The following is a 15,469-nucleotide window of genomic DNA, read 5'->3' as shown; positions in this document are numbered from 1 at the left end:
TCTGAATGGCAAAGTTGTTGCTGGGTTTCTTTGAATTGCAAATGCCTCCAGGTTCCAAAGCTCTCTGAACTCCTCCATGGTAAATGAAAAGGCCTCACTCATCCCATGGAAAAATTCCACCATGAAACAATCAATTTCTGGATTTATAACATTTCTCTTGTTGTTCCTCTGACAATTAACCAAAGTAAAATAAAAGACTGTTAATGACAGTGATAACAAATTAAAGAGGAATAAAGCTTACTCAACATGTTAATTCTATTTTCCACTTGGGTACTACTCAAAACATCAGTGCAAATAGAGTGAGAGCAAATATGTCCCCTGGAAACCAGTTGGCTGAAGTTAGCCTTTCACAAGTAAGAACTACTACGCAAATAAAATTACTCTCCTTGGATTCAACTGGCAGATGCTAAAATAATCCCCCTTCACATGGTGATTTGAGAGGCATTTCAAATTAATTTGTTTTCTTCCAAGGAAAAACAGGTAAAACTGGATACCCTTTTTTTCAGGGTTTTTTTCCTCACCTTTCTGGCATCTTAATACATGATCCCTTCCTATACAAAAGAAGGGATGGATTTTTCCAAAGTGGCTGGCATTAACTGAGAAAGATCACATTTGCACCCCAGAGTAATGTGCAATGAGGAGCAAGGTGTGAGTGATTCAAGTGCTTAGAGGATACCCACATCTGGGAAATTACCGCTGGTGAAAACCCTTGTAGTGGACATAGTGCCAATACTACTGGAACAGAATCTGTTCCAGGTGTGCTCCTCTTGGGATCACTGCACCTTGGGATCACTGCACTTGGCTCACCACTTGAGCAGGTGATATTATAGACTAGAATTAAAAATCAGCAAATAAATAAATAAACAAAAATCTGTAAAATTGGCATTGTTCATCCAGTATTGTCCAAACAAATGAATACATATTGGCTTCACTCTTTAGAACCATCACTCCCTGTTTGCAGTACTTTTCCTTATAAAGTCAATCTTGCTAAGAATTTTAGCTTTTTCTTCTGTTTCCCTGAGTGTTGCAGACTGACTGTATGAAAGAAAGAGCTCTAGAGTGGCAGGAGGGAAAGTGACCTGGTGGGAGACACACCAGAAGACCAAAGGTCCTGGGAGCCACGAGGAGCTCCCTTGAAGGAGTGTTCATCCACTTTGGGTAACGAGGTTTAGGTAATTAAGCCTGAAATACAAGTAGGATTCAGTAAGTAGAACTGAATTTTTTAACCTTCTGATGGGTTATACAAAGAGAAGAACACTGAAAAGAGGGAATTTCTTAATAGTATTGACTCCTGTCACAGCACTGGACATTCTTGGAACAAAGGCTACTCAACTGGAAAATTGGATATGAGGAGGAGGAGGAGGAGGAGGAGGAGGAGGCCTCTGTGACTCAGATGTTAAACTGTGCTGTCCTGCTTGCATGCTTGCTTGCTTGGGAATTAATACAAAGCCTTGCACTGAGGAGAAAAAGCAGTGCAGAGTTTCTTGCCTCATACTAATACATGCACTGATGTTAACTTTGGGAGCATTTTGCCTTCAGAACAGTCACAGCTCTTGTGTTTGTGGAGACCCCAACATGGATTTGGCTTAGAGAATAACAGATGATATGTGGTGTCCCCAGAGGTAGAAATAATGCTGTTACCATTGGCTTGCACCCTTTAGGGTGCCAGGTGACAGTGACCTGGACTGAGCAGCCTAGTGGGGATGGGTATCCCCAATCTTTCTAACTTCTCACATGGAACAAACCAACGTCCTTTGCAAATGACAGCAAACCACAGCAGGGAACACGCTGCCACTTGAGGAAAATGGAAGGAGAGGGGGTTTGGCTAACCAAGGTCATGTAATGTTGTCAAAAACAGAGGATATGGAGGTATTACAATTATCTTCTTTAATTATCCTTCTTTAATTATCAAGCTATTCAGTTCTGATCAAAATTTTCTGAAGTGACTAGGGATTTATATTTTTGCAAAAGTTTACCTTTCTGAATGCAAGCTCCTCAAAAATATGACGGCAACCTCCTTTGTAGTGCTTAAATGAAAAATAAGATTGTTTCCTCTAAAGCAAACTTCCTGAATGTCATTCCTTCAGAACAGGCTGATCTGTGTTCTAATATTTAAAAATGTCATGTTTTTTCTCGTCTTCCTATGTTAAAAAAAGCCCCACAAGCAGAGGATGTGGTGTGAGGGCAGGAGTATGTAGTCCATCTTTCATGCCTTTCTGATTGCCTTTTAATCCATTGTTTTGGTCAATTCTGAAGTTAAAACCTAAGTGCAACATCTGGCTAAGAAATGGAGTTAGGGTTGTGGCTGAGCCCAGCCCTTAATGGAATTTTGTGGTTTTCACATGGAACTATTTTTCTGAATCAGATGTTTCATGCCTGATTTATTCATCCATGTGACAGTTAATTACTTTTGAAGTAATTGAGACATTATTGAAGGAAGTGGGTAAGAGAGCTGTCAGCAGGAAAACCTCCACAAAATCAATATTGTAACATCATCTGGCACAGGCTGCCCAGAAAAGCTGAGGGTGCCCCATCCCTGGAAATGTCCAAGGCCAGGTTGGATGGGGCTTGGAGCAACCTGGGATAGTGGAAGGTGTCCCTAGCAGAGGGGTAGGAAAAAGATCAGCTTTAGGGTCCCTTCCACACCAAACAATCCTATAATTCTGTGGTCCTGTAGTCTGCTTTTGTACTTGCCATTTGCACACTTTGCTTCGGTCAGTGGAGTAAGCAAGAAATGACTGAGCTGTTACCCCAGTCCCACCACTTCTCACATGGATTTATTCCCAGCAAGAAATTTTCATGATAGTCTACAGAGTTGAGAAAAGACTTACAAAGAACTTAGAGGGGAGTTCATTAGGTTTGTGATAAAATGCTACTCTTTGATATGTCTGCCAGGACATTGTTGCTTTTCCTGAGTTCTGTCATTGCTCCTCTGGGACCACTCTGTGCTTGAACGTTCTTAATAAATTCCTGTGTTTGTACCTCATGTTAGAGGACTTGAGAGCAAAAGGAAGCCATCCCCATTAGTCAGAATGCCCAGCTAATATATTACCAATAAACCTTGTTTTCAGTAGGTCGTTGCCAATCAATTTGCTCTTCAGCATATTCTGATGTTGGTGGCTGTATTTTTAAAATGCTGAAGTGTACTGATCCTTTGGAAGAGGACAAATACTTCTTTCAAATCTCCTTCCCCATGTGCATTCACTGTTTGATATGTGCAGCTGTTGTTATCTGGGGAGGAGGGGAAGTGATCAAGCACCAAACTTTGATTTGTTTGACGTGTGCTATGCAACACTTCACCAGTCTCTCTGGAAAGGTGGTGTGGTGGAGAACCAGAGAGGCTGAGGCACTAGGTAGATCTATCATATGCTTTTTTGCATAAAATATTTTAAATACAGTCTCTTTCCAGAGTGCCTCACCTCTACCTGTCTTCCATAAGGAATAAAAACTTAGATGGGGTTAGCTGAGTGTAATTTACGATTTCTCTAGAGATGAAGCTGAATTAAGGAGAGGAATGCATAATCCTAGCTGATAACAAGAGTGTAGGTGAGATGAGAAGTTTATAAAAGGCAGTAAAATACCTACCTGCAACTTGGTAAAGTAATTACCTCAACCTAGAGCAGCGTCTGGTTTAAGAAAACATCACCAGATCCTATTACATTTTCCTGTGCTTCACAGACACCTCTGCAGGTCATTTTTCTCTTTCCTCCTCACTCCCTGCAGCCTGTTGCAGCTCATACTGTGAAGCTATTTTTCATGCTCACTAGCATGGAAATAGAAGGGAGGGAGATGAGCTGTCACCTGGAGGATTTTTGCAGGGATCTGATGAAGGGCCAGGGGAGAGATGGTGCAGGTGACAGTTCATTTTTCTGCAGTGCATTCCAGGGACTACAGTTTGCTCTAGCTTGCTTCCTTCTGATTGTGTGGGATTTGAGAGAGATAATTAAACCACAGGGGTTAATACCGTGTTGCCATGGGTTTTAATACCATTCTGGCTTCACATGCAAGCTTTCTATACTTGTATGTTCAGTGATAATCTCACCAAGAGTAAATACTGAGCATGCACATGCCCCTCTTTTCTGCCTGGGACTGTCCAAGGGGACGCCATTTGTTCAAGTCCTCCTGCCTGTTGTATCTAAATCTGAGTTTTGAAGCAGGTTGTGGTGGCCTTGATAGCCTAAAAAAAAATAAATTAGAGATTCTGTATCAACCCTGTGTGAACATTGCTGACTCTGTCAGCTGATATCAGGAGCTGCTGGTAGCTTTCAGATCATCTCTGCAGAAGAAACAGTTCTGTTTTGCAGACCTTATTACTGCATGTCCTTGGAGAGTACATCCATTTCCAGTCTGATTCTGGGGTTTTTTGTTGGTTTTGTTTCTTTCCCTGTATTTCCCACCTGCTCCCAAATTGTGATTGTCTCAAAGTTGAAGTGTGTGTTTGTGTGCTTCTTCACTTTTTTGGGGATTCTTTGCTTTTTCCCAGGATCAGTCCTGGGTGGTACCTGGAATTTGCTCCTCTGCCTGCTGCAGACCAAACTGGCTTGTTTCTCCTATGCCTGAAGAATAATCACTAATAATTGTCAATCCCAGCAGAAAGTTGGAGAAAGGAACATATGGCCAAGTTCTGTGAAATTCTCTAGGCTAAAGTCTCCAGACATCAAAATCAATTGAATTTGTCTGTCTAAATGTTATTGCTCAAAGTTGAATAATGATGTGTTTCTTGAAGATGAGCAAATTGGACAGAAAGAGGCAGGACCCATCCTCTAGATCTAAGATATCTCTGTGTTGTCAGTTTTGTAACAATTCCTGTAAAGCAGTGAAAAATTTCCTCTGACACAGGGGAGATGAGTGTGCTGACATTGAAGGAATTGGTTGGTCCAGGTAGTTTTATTGCAGTTATCTGGGCAGGCATAACTTGTCTGGGGTTTGACCCTCTGGCTCATCATCCCCATGCTGGTGCCCAGAGTGGGGAGAAAGAAGCTCAACCCCCCTCATCTCATCTGACTGGGCCCTACACCCACGATGAGGTGGCAGAATGGAAAAGCAAATATTTCCACTGTCAGAAAGTCTCTCCAAAGGATATCATCTCACTAAATGTCTTTTCCATTCATCTGCCCCATTGCAATGAAAGGGAGATGTGTTCATGATTGTCAGAGAGATGCTGTTGTCACAATGCAAGTATCGCAAAAGAACAAAAGGCTTCTCTCGGATTTCTGTGTCAGCTTGAAGAGAACTGAGGGGTTAGTCTCAAAACACTTTAAACAGAGAGAGTAAGAAAAGGAGAAGGGAAATAAAAATGTCTGATAGAATTCTTCATAGTGTCCCTCAATGAACCACCATACTGGTAGCTGTAATCCAAAAAGTTACAGTTCTGCAACAAGGGAACCTGGAGATGCTCAGATGCCAAGTTTCAGCAAAGTCCTAAATGTTCAGGCTCCAACAAAGAATTTGGTGCAGTATCTTATTTCCTTAGAACTGTCCAAGGTGATCTGGAAGTAAGCACAACCCGTGCATCATTCCTTGGCAAGGGACTCGTGTATTAAATTATTCTTTTTAGCTGAAGCATTTACTAAAATGTTAGGAGTATTTCCCATGGAAATAACTGGGAGTTTGGGTCAAAGTATCTCAACTACTTCAAAAAGTATTCTGTGGAAGAATTTCTATTTAAGACTGTTTTGGATTGTCTTTCAAAAATTATAAGATTCCTTTGCTTTTACAGCATCTGAAATGGAGAACATGTATGCAAAGGTACATGAAGGAGAAAATCAATCACTCTATTGCACACCAAGCCAATGGTGCCTGTCAAACACACAACACCAAGCAAGATTTTTTAAACTTCAGAATAAAATCATACAGAACACAAAGGAGCACATGGCATCACATGGCAGCGCAAAGGAGCACATGGCAGCACAAAGGAGCACATGGCAGCACATGGCAGCACATGGCAGCACAAAGGAGCACATGGCAGCTAGTCCCTGCCTGGCCTTTGGGACAAGAGGTGTCTCACAGCAGAGCCGTTCAGAGAGGAGCCTGCCAGGAGCTGACAGACAGGTGAACAGCACGTGATCACCCCATGAAAGGACATTTAGAACACGTGTGGCTGACATGGCAACGTGGGACAGGTCACGTAGTGAGAAGTACCATGTGAGGAAATACTGTGCCTTGAAGAAGTGTATAACCAGCTCCTTTCTTTGAATAAATGATTCAGATTCCCTGACGGTCTGGGTCTGTGTCTCTGTCATTACACTTCACCATTTTCTCTTGGTTCAGTTGCCTAACCATGTGAAACCTCCTCCTGGCTGCCAGCATAACCATATCCTTGTGCTTTTGCCTAAAATGAAGACATCTAACAGGTTTTGAAGTCAGTTACCTAAATGCTTTTATCTCAGACTATTGGGGGGTGCTGAGAGGTCACACAAGGGAATTTGTAATTGAATAGAGTCCTTGCAATCAGACCTGATCTCAGAGGAGCTACTGCTGAGCAGGAGCAGAAAGGATGGAGCTTGCTGCCCATGCTTCTTCAAATTCCAGTGGAAGTGATGTGTCTGAGGTCACCTGGGGCTCGTGGCAGAGCTAAGCTCCAGTCTCACATCATCCTAGATAGGTTCTTCCCTTTTCATCACTGCTTGTCTGAGCTGGGCCTGTTTGTCTGCTTCTTTAGCTGCAAAAGAGCAATGATGGTATTTAGCTGTATTTTGTTAAATTCTTAGCAATGTGATGAGAAGACATCTTTTGAGCATTCCAGATAAATGGGGCTTTGTTAGGAAAGGATAAAGAATGATTAAATGAAAAAGGTACTTGGGAGAAGCTGACAACTGAAGTACCTCTGGTGAACTTTTTTTTTTTTGCATCTCTTACCATCTCACTGACAAGAAGAAGAGTGAGCTGAGAACCTTGATAAGAAAATTATCTTGACACTGAAGTCAAAGTTTGATTTTCCATTATCTTAGATAGTGGATCACCTTGAATTTTTCATATGTCCAAGGCATTAAGTATTTTTGGGACTCATTGCTGAAGCTACAAAGAATTTCAGAAAATTAAGCATATGAATTAACAAAATTATAATTTAAACAATGAATCTCGTACCTTGGGAGAACACTGTCATTCTGATTGGAAATATAAGCTCAAGAGAATGCTTAAACCTGATTTCAGTGTATAAACTGGTAGAGGCTTACTTGCTTTTCCAATTTTTAAGCCATTCAATATTTGTGATTTCAAACCACATGCCCTAAGTGGAATGCACAGATCATACGAGGATATTTAAGTTTTTTCTATTGTGAATAATGTTGGGGCTGTCTCTCCAGAATCACAGTTGAAGGAAGGCTGCAAGTCAGGTCTAGTTCAGCATGACCAGATCAGCACTGAGGGGTCCCAGAGCTGGTTCTGTGCCCAGTGAGGCGCAGACACTGTGGGATTGCGGAGCTCCCACAAACAGCTGAGGGGGCTGTGAGTAACAGCCACACGTACAGCTGTAAGGCAGATCCTCTGCTGCGATGGCACAGCCCCTCTGAGCCATCTGACAGTGTAATGGAGCTGAAAAGTGCCTGGGTAATGCATCCCTGTCTCCTGCTCCTCAGCTGCAGGGATGTGTTCCCAGCTGCACAGTGCTGGCATTCCCAGCACGCTCATAGCTAAGGCTCAGACCCCAGGGCAGGATCTCTCTCTGGATTTACACTGGGACTCTGCTGAGGAGGGTTGGAAATGTTTCCACCAGTATATTCCCACAGAGTTGTTCCAAGTGTACTGGGACCACTTTGATTCAGAAAGGGGAGTCATTACTAATGTCCTCTAAATAGGCAGCCCAGTGAGAGAAGCTGTAGCTGAAACTTCATAGTTTAATCTTTATTCTTCAGCCAAAATAATGTTAGGTTTAACTAATGACCTGAAAAATTCACTGCCTATGAATGTCCTACAAACCATTCACGGATTTAGCCTTACATCCCTATACTGGGTTATCAACCCTGGGCAGATGGGTTTCTTCAGCTGGCACTCTGCAGGATGAAGGGTGGGATTTTTCCATGCTGACAGAGGGATCACACTTTTGTTAACTCTGTATGACAATCACCATACCCATTTCACTCTGTTGGGAGAGCTCCCCTTTCACAGTGAAAGAGGAAACAAATTTAATGTGAAGAATCCATGCCTAAACAAAATTAGAATTTCCCATGAGAGACCACAGAATACATTTAAGGTTTGGTGGGGTTTTTTCCCCAATCAGAATCCAAATGACTGTCATGGCTTGCCTTGTGAAACACTGAAGTAGGTACATTAGTGTGTTTATTATGTTTTTTTCTTTAAATGGCACCCTGTAGTCAATGTTGCTGACCCTGGAGAAAGCTCACACAGCCTCACAGAGGTGCATGCTGTGATTTTTCCTTTTGACTCAACAGTCAGAAGTGGATAAGGCAGAGAGTGAAAGGTGTTTAAATGGCCTGGCTATCTGCTGGAATCTCGCCTGTGGGGCGGGTACTTTTGTCCTCACAGGACACCAGCTTGAAAATCTGCTTTCTCTCATATTTGTGCTATTTGTGATATTTTCTTTCCAAATTTGTGATCAGGAGTTCAAACTTTAATGTGGTATTTTTACATGATGCAAGTGACTGAGATAGCAGGTGACAGTTTGAAGAATTGCTCATTTCAGGCAGTGTTGTTTAGAGTGTTAATCTCTGTTAATATTGAAATTCAGCTGAGTTGATTCTTGATGGCTCAACACTGAGTGAGTGTGCCAAGCAAAGCCACCTCTGGTTTGGGCACTTTTCTGCAGGTGAACCTTCCCTGTGATCAAATGTGCCCCCATGCTCAGTTCCTCGTCCCTGTTTCCCTGTCCTGCTCCATCTGGCATCCAGTCTGTGCCACTGTGAGCCAGGATCTGCTGCTGCTCCAGCCTCTCTGTCCCATGGCTGCCACAGCCCCTGCCCAAGCCCCCTCTCAGGTTTGTGCTCAGCCTGAGATGAGGTGACCAGGTTGATGACATCCAAAGCACTTGGCTTGCTCTGCACAGCATTCCTGGCTGTGCTGCGTGTGCAGCTCCCCCTGCACAGACCAGCATGGATTCAAGGAGTCTTCCCTGTCTGCTCCCAGTCCTGACACAGTTATTGTGTATTTGTACAGCTGGAGGAAACCACTGCTCTTAATCCATTTCTGACCATCACTAGGTCAAAGAAATGTATTTTTACTTTGTTTGCAATGTTAGGACAGGTGCAATTTTACCTGAAAAGGGGGACATGTTAAGTTCAGTGGTTGGGCTAAGCTAAGTGTGGAGTTCACTGTGGCACAAGAAAAAAATATCCTTGACTTGATTGCTTACAGGTAAATAATGGAAACCTATTTACAGCTCTAAATAGCATGTACTTATAATTTTTTCATTAAATATATGGGGTTTTTTTTCCTTTTAATGTCCTGTTCTACTGCAAAGTGAAAGTTCAAAGCTGTGGTCATTATATCCTATACTGAGATTATGCCCTGTGATTAAGGCAAATGTCCAAACAAATGAAGAAGCATGTATATCTGGGGGAAATAGCTGTTAGGAGCATCAATGCCTGGCCAGTGGTGCAGAAATTTCCTCCAGATGCTTCTGCTTTCCCCCCACCTGATCCCCCTTTCTTTTAATTCTGTTATCTACACTGGTCTCCAGAGAAGAAGTTAAACCTCTCAGGGAACTGACTCCTTTTAAAATAAGGATACCAGACTTTGATAATTGTCAGGAATCTAGGGGCCATCCAGAGAGTTATGTGAGTTAAGGCAATTGGAAAGCCTACAGGAGAGCTAATAAATAACGGGATGAGACTGAGGCATTTCACAGGATGAAAATAACAGGTAATTATCACTTGAAAGATTTTTACAGTCTCTTCTTTATTTGAATATAATTAACTGCGAGAGGTAGAATGCTGCAGCCTGGAGAGGTGACTCTTTGCCTTAAGAAAGGGGCCGTGCTCTTTGCATGGGAAAACTGTTCATTGGAATTAAGGTTGTACAATTTTTTGCATATAGGTAGAATTAAAAGGGAAATACATGAAATTGAAGGTGAAGTGTCCCTCACAAGGTCTGGCTCATCGACATCTACTTTTGCTGGTGTACGTGTGTAACTCAGCTGAGTGAATACAATATTGTTCTTGGCTTTGCATTATGAATTGCTATATCACAAAGGCTTAAGACCAGTTTTGGTTATGAGAAAAGGCATAACCCTTTTCTCACACACATTGACTTCTCCCTGTTATCCAAAACTGCAATTTCTCTGTAAGATCCCTGGGTGAGGGCAGATTTATGCACTGGGGAGAGCTGTGCAACCCCAGAAAACCGATGGAGACCTGCTCATTCCTTGGACTCCTGAACTGCAGCGAGAGCCTTTCGCACTTGCTGAGGACTTTCCTGAATTCAGCGTCCTCTTCCCATGGAAGGGGCACGATCGCTTGAAAACCGCTTTGACTGCAAGTCAGATCCACGAGGTCCTTGGTCTGGGTGGAATTGGTGCATTTCACAGCTATCGTTTAACGCCTCTAATTGCCTTTAAGCTGTTCAATCGCAGTCTGAAGTGGATGTTCAAAGGCATTCCCCGGGATCACATTCATCCTCACCTTCACTATTGTATTTGCCTTTTAGGTTTAAGGGATAAAAGAGTGTAAGTGGCCGCCCCTACGGAGAACTTCGGCCAAAAGGGTTTTCCCTGGCTTTGCCAAGATTTCCCTGCCACAAAAACAACAAAAAAAAGAGCCCGAGGAGAAGAGGGAAGAAGGAAATCTCCCCTCCCTCGAGGTGCGTGGATTAATGTGCTGTGGGAATCGCTTCCCAGGACAGACTGTGCCTTCAGACGGTGGCATTTGCGGAGGTCGCAAAGGCTGCGGCTTGGGGTCGTGGGAGAAACCAGCGGGGAAGAGGGTGCCTGTTCTTGCGGCAGCTGCCTCCATCCCTTTTAGGCAAACTTTCCAGCGGGAAGGGACGAGAAAGATTTAAGATCAATAGCTGCACTGCTTAACTCCATCATAAAGAAGCCAGGACGGGGGATTTTAGCACAGGGATTAAAACTGCGCGGGTGCCCGTGGGCGTGTTAGGGGTGTTTGTGGAGAGGTGTCATCGCTTGCTCCTGTCGTGACTTGGCTTTTTTTTTTTTTCCACTGAGGCACGGCACGAATGCGGCATAAAGCCAGGAAAGTGCCTGTGAGGAGGGAGGGAGGCAGCAGCGCCCCTCGAGCCCGCGGAGCCGGGGGTCGGGTACAGCCCCAGACCCTCTCCCGGCGGTTCAGCTCCGCCGCCTTCCTTCGCGTCTTTGCTTATCTGCAAAGAAGGGGCAGGGGAAGAGGAAAGATGGCCGGCAAGGGGCGAAAAATAAATCAATTGCTATTTTTCATCTTTGACAAAGTAATTAAGACTCGCTCGTCCGCTCCACGGGCCGCGGAGGGGGTGGGCAGCCCTTTCCCGCGGAGGGGGCACCGCTCGCAGGGGTCCCCAGGGGCTCCTTCGGGGAGGAGAAGCGATGTCTTCCCTTCTGTTAGAAAGACCGTGACCCTCCCCACGCAGCCGCCCTCCCTCCCAGATTTCCCTTTGGAAAGGAAACAGGGATCCCTCCAGGCAGAGGATTCTCTCGTCGGGGGCGGGTGACTTCCTCAGAGCCCCGAGGGAGGGAGGGAGGAAGGGAGGGGTGTTCGGGATTAAGGAACAGACAGCTTCTGTTCCTTAATCCCTGGTACCGATGTGGGCTGCGAGGGTGGTTCGCCTGCGGGACAGGCGTTCGGGAGCGACGATGACAAGAGGCTCAGAAAAATCATTTGAATGAACCTGACGGCTGCTAGCTGGGGCGCTAAACCCCCACATTGGAGGGATTTGGTTTGGTTTCGTAAAGAAACGTAAATCCAAACTTGGAGTTTGGACCAAAGCAAGTGTTTCCATCCCAAATCGCGTGTGAGAAGGCAGGGGCGGTAGGGAGCTGGGCTGTGCGGCCCCAGGGGCCGGTCACGGACGGGTAGGACAAAGGAAAAGGTTTGAAAACTGAGCTGTGTTACTCCGTGGGTCTCCCTCTTGACCAAGAATGGATCCCTGGCTCCGGTGCTCAGCGAGAGCCGCCGGCCGTGCCACTCCCTCCCAGAGCTTTCCCTGGGATACAGAGGAAGGAGAGGTGCTCTTGACTTTTCAGAAAGTAGAGGAGATCGACTCCCTTTTTCCAGGGGTGATTCTTCGATTTCATGTTTTAATACTGATGGCGAAAGCAAAAATATAACTTGGAAAAGAACGTGAAGAGTGAGTTTTCCGATTTTTGGGAAAGCAAAATAAGTCAACCAAATTACTCTAGAAGACGTTTAGAGGTCTTCCCGAGCAAAATATCTCTTGGACTACTGTCTTGTCGCTTTCAATTCGGCCCGTGCCTTTAGAAGCATTAATGTAACTGGAGGTCAGCACGGCTGAGCCAACGACCCGATCGCTCTGCGGCTGGAGGATGCCTCGAGAAGGAAACGCTGCAAAACACCACCAGCTTCTGCCCCGCCCTATAAAACCAGCTTCTGTGAGCGCCCCTCGACTCCTCAACAGACCCGCGGAAAGTACATGGAATCACAGACTGGTTTGGCTTGGAAAGGGTCTTAAGTTCATCCAGCTCCCCTCCGCTCCTGTCCCGAGACCAGGTTCCTGTTCTGCATGACAGAACAGAGGCAGAAAAGTTACTTTAAAGACAGGAACGTGCAACAATCTACAGACAGTGTGTGTAAAGATACCTGTATGTGCATACAGTAATTATATACCTATGGTATAGGTAACCCCCGTTATCTATACCTTCGCTCGAAGATGTGCGAAGCAACATCACAAGTTAACGAGCTGTGCTGCGAATGCGCTCTGCAGCTCTGCTGGGAGCCAAAAGCATTTTTCAGCTGCGAGGCTGACTGATCTTTTGGGCGAAAAGCGATTTTCGCCGTTCTGCTTTGCTGGCCCCCAGCTCCTCGGTTTCCGTGGGGCTGTCAATAATCGTGGCAGTGAGTTTCAGCTGCCGCCGCAGTGCCGAGCTGCGAGGGGGCAGCGGGGCCGCAGCTCGGCCGCGGCGCTGGAACAAAGCTGCCCTGTCCCTGCCGGGGTGGCCGCTCCGGGTGGCACCCCGCAGCCAGAGGCTCCGCAGCACTGGCTGGGCCACTGCCAATTTTTTATTTACTTCCTCCTCCGAAACAAATGCTCGTAACCCGTAAAAGCAAGGACGCAGAAGAAACGTGCGTGATGCTGGCGAGTTCAGCCCCCCACCCCTGCATAGGCGCACGCTCCACTCTGCTTACGCTAAAATGTGAAATACTCTCCGGAGAAGCTGACACCAGCAGGGTCTATGCGGATGAACAGCGTCGCTGACGCTGAAACAACTGGGAAGGTTGCGTAGGGAGCATCCCGATTCGCCAATGCGCTTTTTTTTTTTTTTTTTTTTTTTTTTTTTTCTTTTTTTTTTTTCGGTCAGCATGAACAAAATTATCTTGTGCTTAACAGATCTTTGAGAAAGCCCCTCAAGTAGCAAATCACAGCTACAAGACGTGATTAGGTGTGAAACACTTAGTTGCAAAAACGATTGTCAGTCAACACCTGACTTTTAATGACGAATAATTTCTCCCCCAATAATCAAACATAAATGCTTTGATGGGTGAGGGAAGAGCACCAGCAACTTCAGGGTTGTTGCCGTCATCTTTGCTCCCACTTAACTGCTCTTCAGACAGTTTTGATGAAAGAGAAGCTTGTTTTCTTGTGTGTATCGTTTAAATTTAATTGAAGTTTCCCCCATGAGGCACAGTAAAAATAAACAATACGATGCAATTTCGTGCAACGAGACCAAGAAAGACACAATTTAAATGTATTTGTGTACCTTATACATAGTGAGCTTCTCACTCCGTGTATAGGTATGTGGTTAGACACAAAACTGATAATTTTTATGTTTTTATTTTTATATCCATGTATATGGATATATGAATTGATAACGTATATAAACAAGCTATTATGATGTCTGATCTGTGAACTGCAGAAATGCAGATTTTAAAAAGGGAGCTGGATTGCACTACAATAAGAGGGAGGAGGAAGAGGAGTAGAATGGAAGGCTTGTCCCCTTTTCTCTCTTGCCTTGGGTGCAGTAGTACGTGTTTCTCACATGTTCCCTCTAATTACCAGAAGAAAGTTCTGCCGCGCTCAGGCTGGCTTTGGTTTAGTAATCAGCCCCCATATGAGTCACAGGGAACACGCAATGCCACTGCCGCGTGAGTGACAGCCAGCCGGCACTCCGGCTTCTCGGTGTCCCTTTAAAATCTGAAACCAATGGTAATGATTTATCAAACCCTTATTATCAAGAAAATGTCACACGAAGGGCACCTTGCTATGCACTGACGCAAACCCAGTCTTTCCCAAGGAAGTATAGAAAGCTTTGCTCTGAACTGGGCAAAATCCAGTCTGACAGTTGCCTGTACTGCTCCTTTCACCTCTATCGGCTCGATCTGTGGCTATTTAAGGTATGGTAAGTGCCTGATTTTTTCTCTTCGATGCCGAGAAGAGCCGGAGGCGGTGGCGGACGGGGAGCTGTCCGCGGTGCTGCCGGCGGAGCCAGCGCGGAGCCTCCCGCGAACGGGGTAGGGAAGCTGCAGGGGAGAGGGCGAGCACGGGGAAAGCGGTGGTACCCCAAAATGCCCTCATTTAGTGACCGAGTTCCTGCAGACTTTATGCCTGGTGTCGGGAGAGTGGGATTACTATGGAGAGAAAACTTGTGGCGGAAATGGTGACGGGGAGTTTTGTGCGACACTGGAAAAAGAAAGGGTATACGTAAAGCTAACATTAAACTGATGGAAAAGGTAAGGTTCGCCTGCAGGTTGCTTAATGTATAAAATGAAGATACATTTTAAATTGTAGTTTTAAACTGGACAGAAAGGTAGAGGTGAGTGTGAGAGTGTTGCCAGTAATCTATCTAATAGGGGATAGGGGAAGCTTAAATAAAATCTTTAGCATTATGTGAGTCGGAAACATAAGAAAAAGAATAGGGGAAAGCTACTGTTAGTGGCGTTAATAATCCCACTGTGGCGGTGCGATTATGTTTTGAGGGTTTATTTTGCAAAAAAGCCGTCTTGCTGGCGGGCTTTGAAGTGTAGTAGCCAGCTCAGAAATCTTCACCAGCATTATTTCACTTGTTTTTTAACATCCCCGGTTGCCTACAGGGCAGCTTGTCTCTTGCTCATATATATTAAAAAAAAAAAGCAGATGTGCATTGTTGAATGACAGAAAGGAAATGGGGCGTAAAATTAAAGAATCTTTCTACACTGGTGATAGGGAAAGGAGCATCCCACAGTCGTGATGTGAAATCTAACGAGGTCTGGCGGCGCAGTGCTGTAGAAACACTTATTTAAACTTGAATTACTGGTTTGCAGATGCTGGTGTTGTTTTTTGTTTGAGGTTTGTTGTTTGGTGGTTTTTGGCGGGGGGGTGGGTGGGGTTTTTTTTGTGCACCGTACTCTTTTTTCCCCCAGAGTATTAACGT

The sequence above is a fragment of the Pyrgilauda ruficollis genome, unplaced genomic scaffold (genome assembly GCF_017590135.1).
Source record: "Pyrgilauda ruficollis isolate IOZ18807 unplaced genomic scaffold, ASM1759013v1 scaffold156, whole genome shotgun sequence".
Taxonomy (NCBI): domain Eukaryota; kingdom Metazoa; phylum Chordata; class Aves; order Passeriformes; family Passeridae; genus Pyrgilauda; species Pyrgilauda ruficollis.
The sequence above is the reverse complement of the archived record's forward strand: the minus strand, read 5'-3'. Positions refer to the sequence as shown.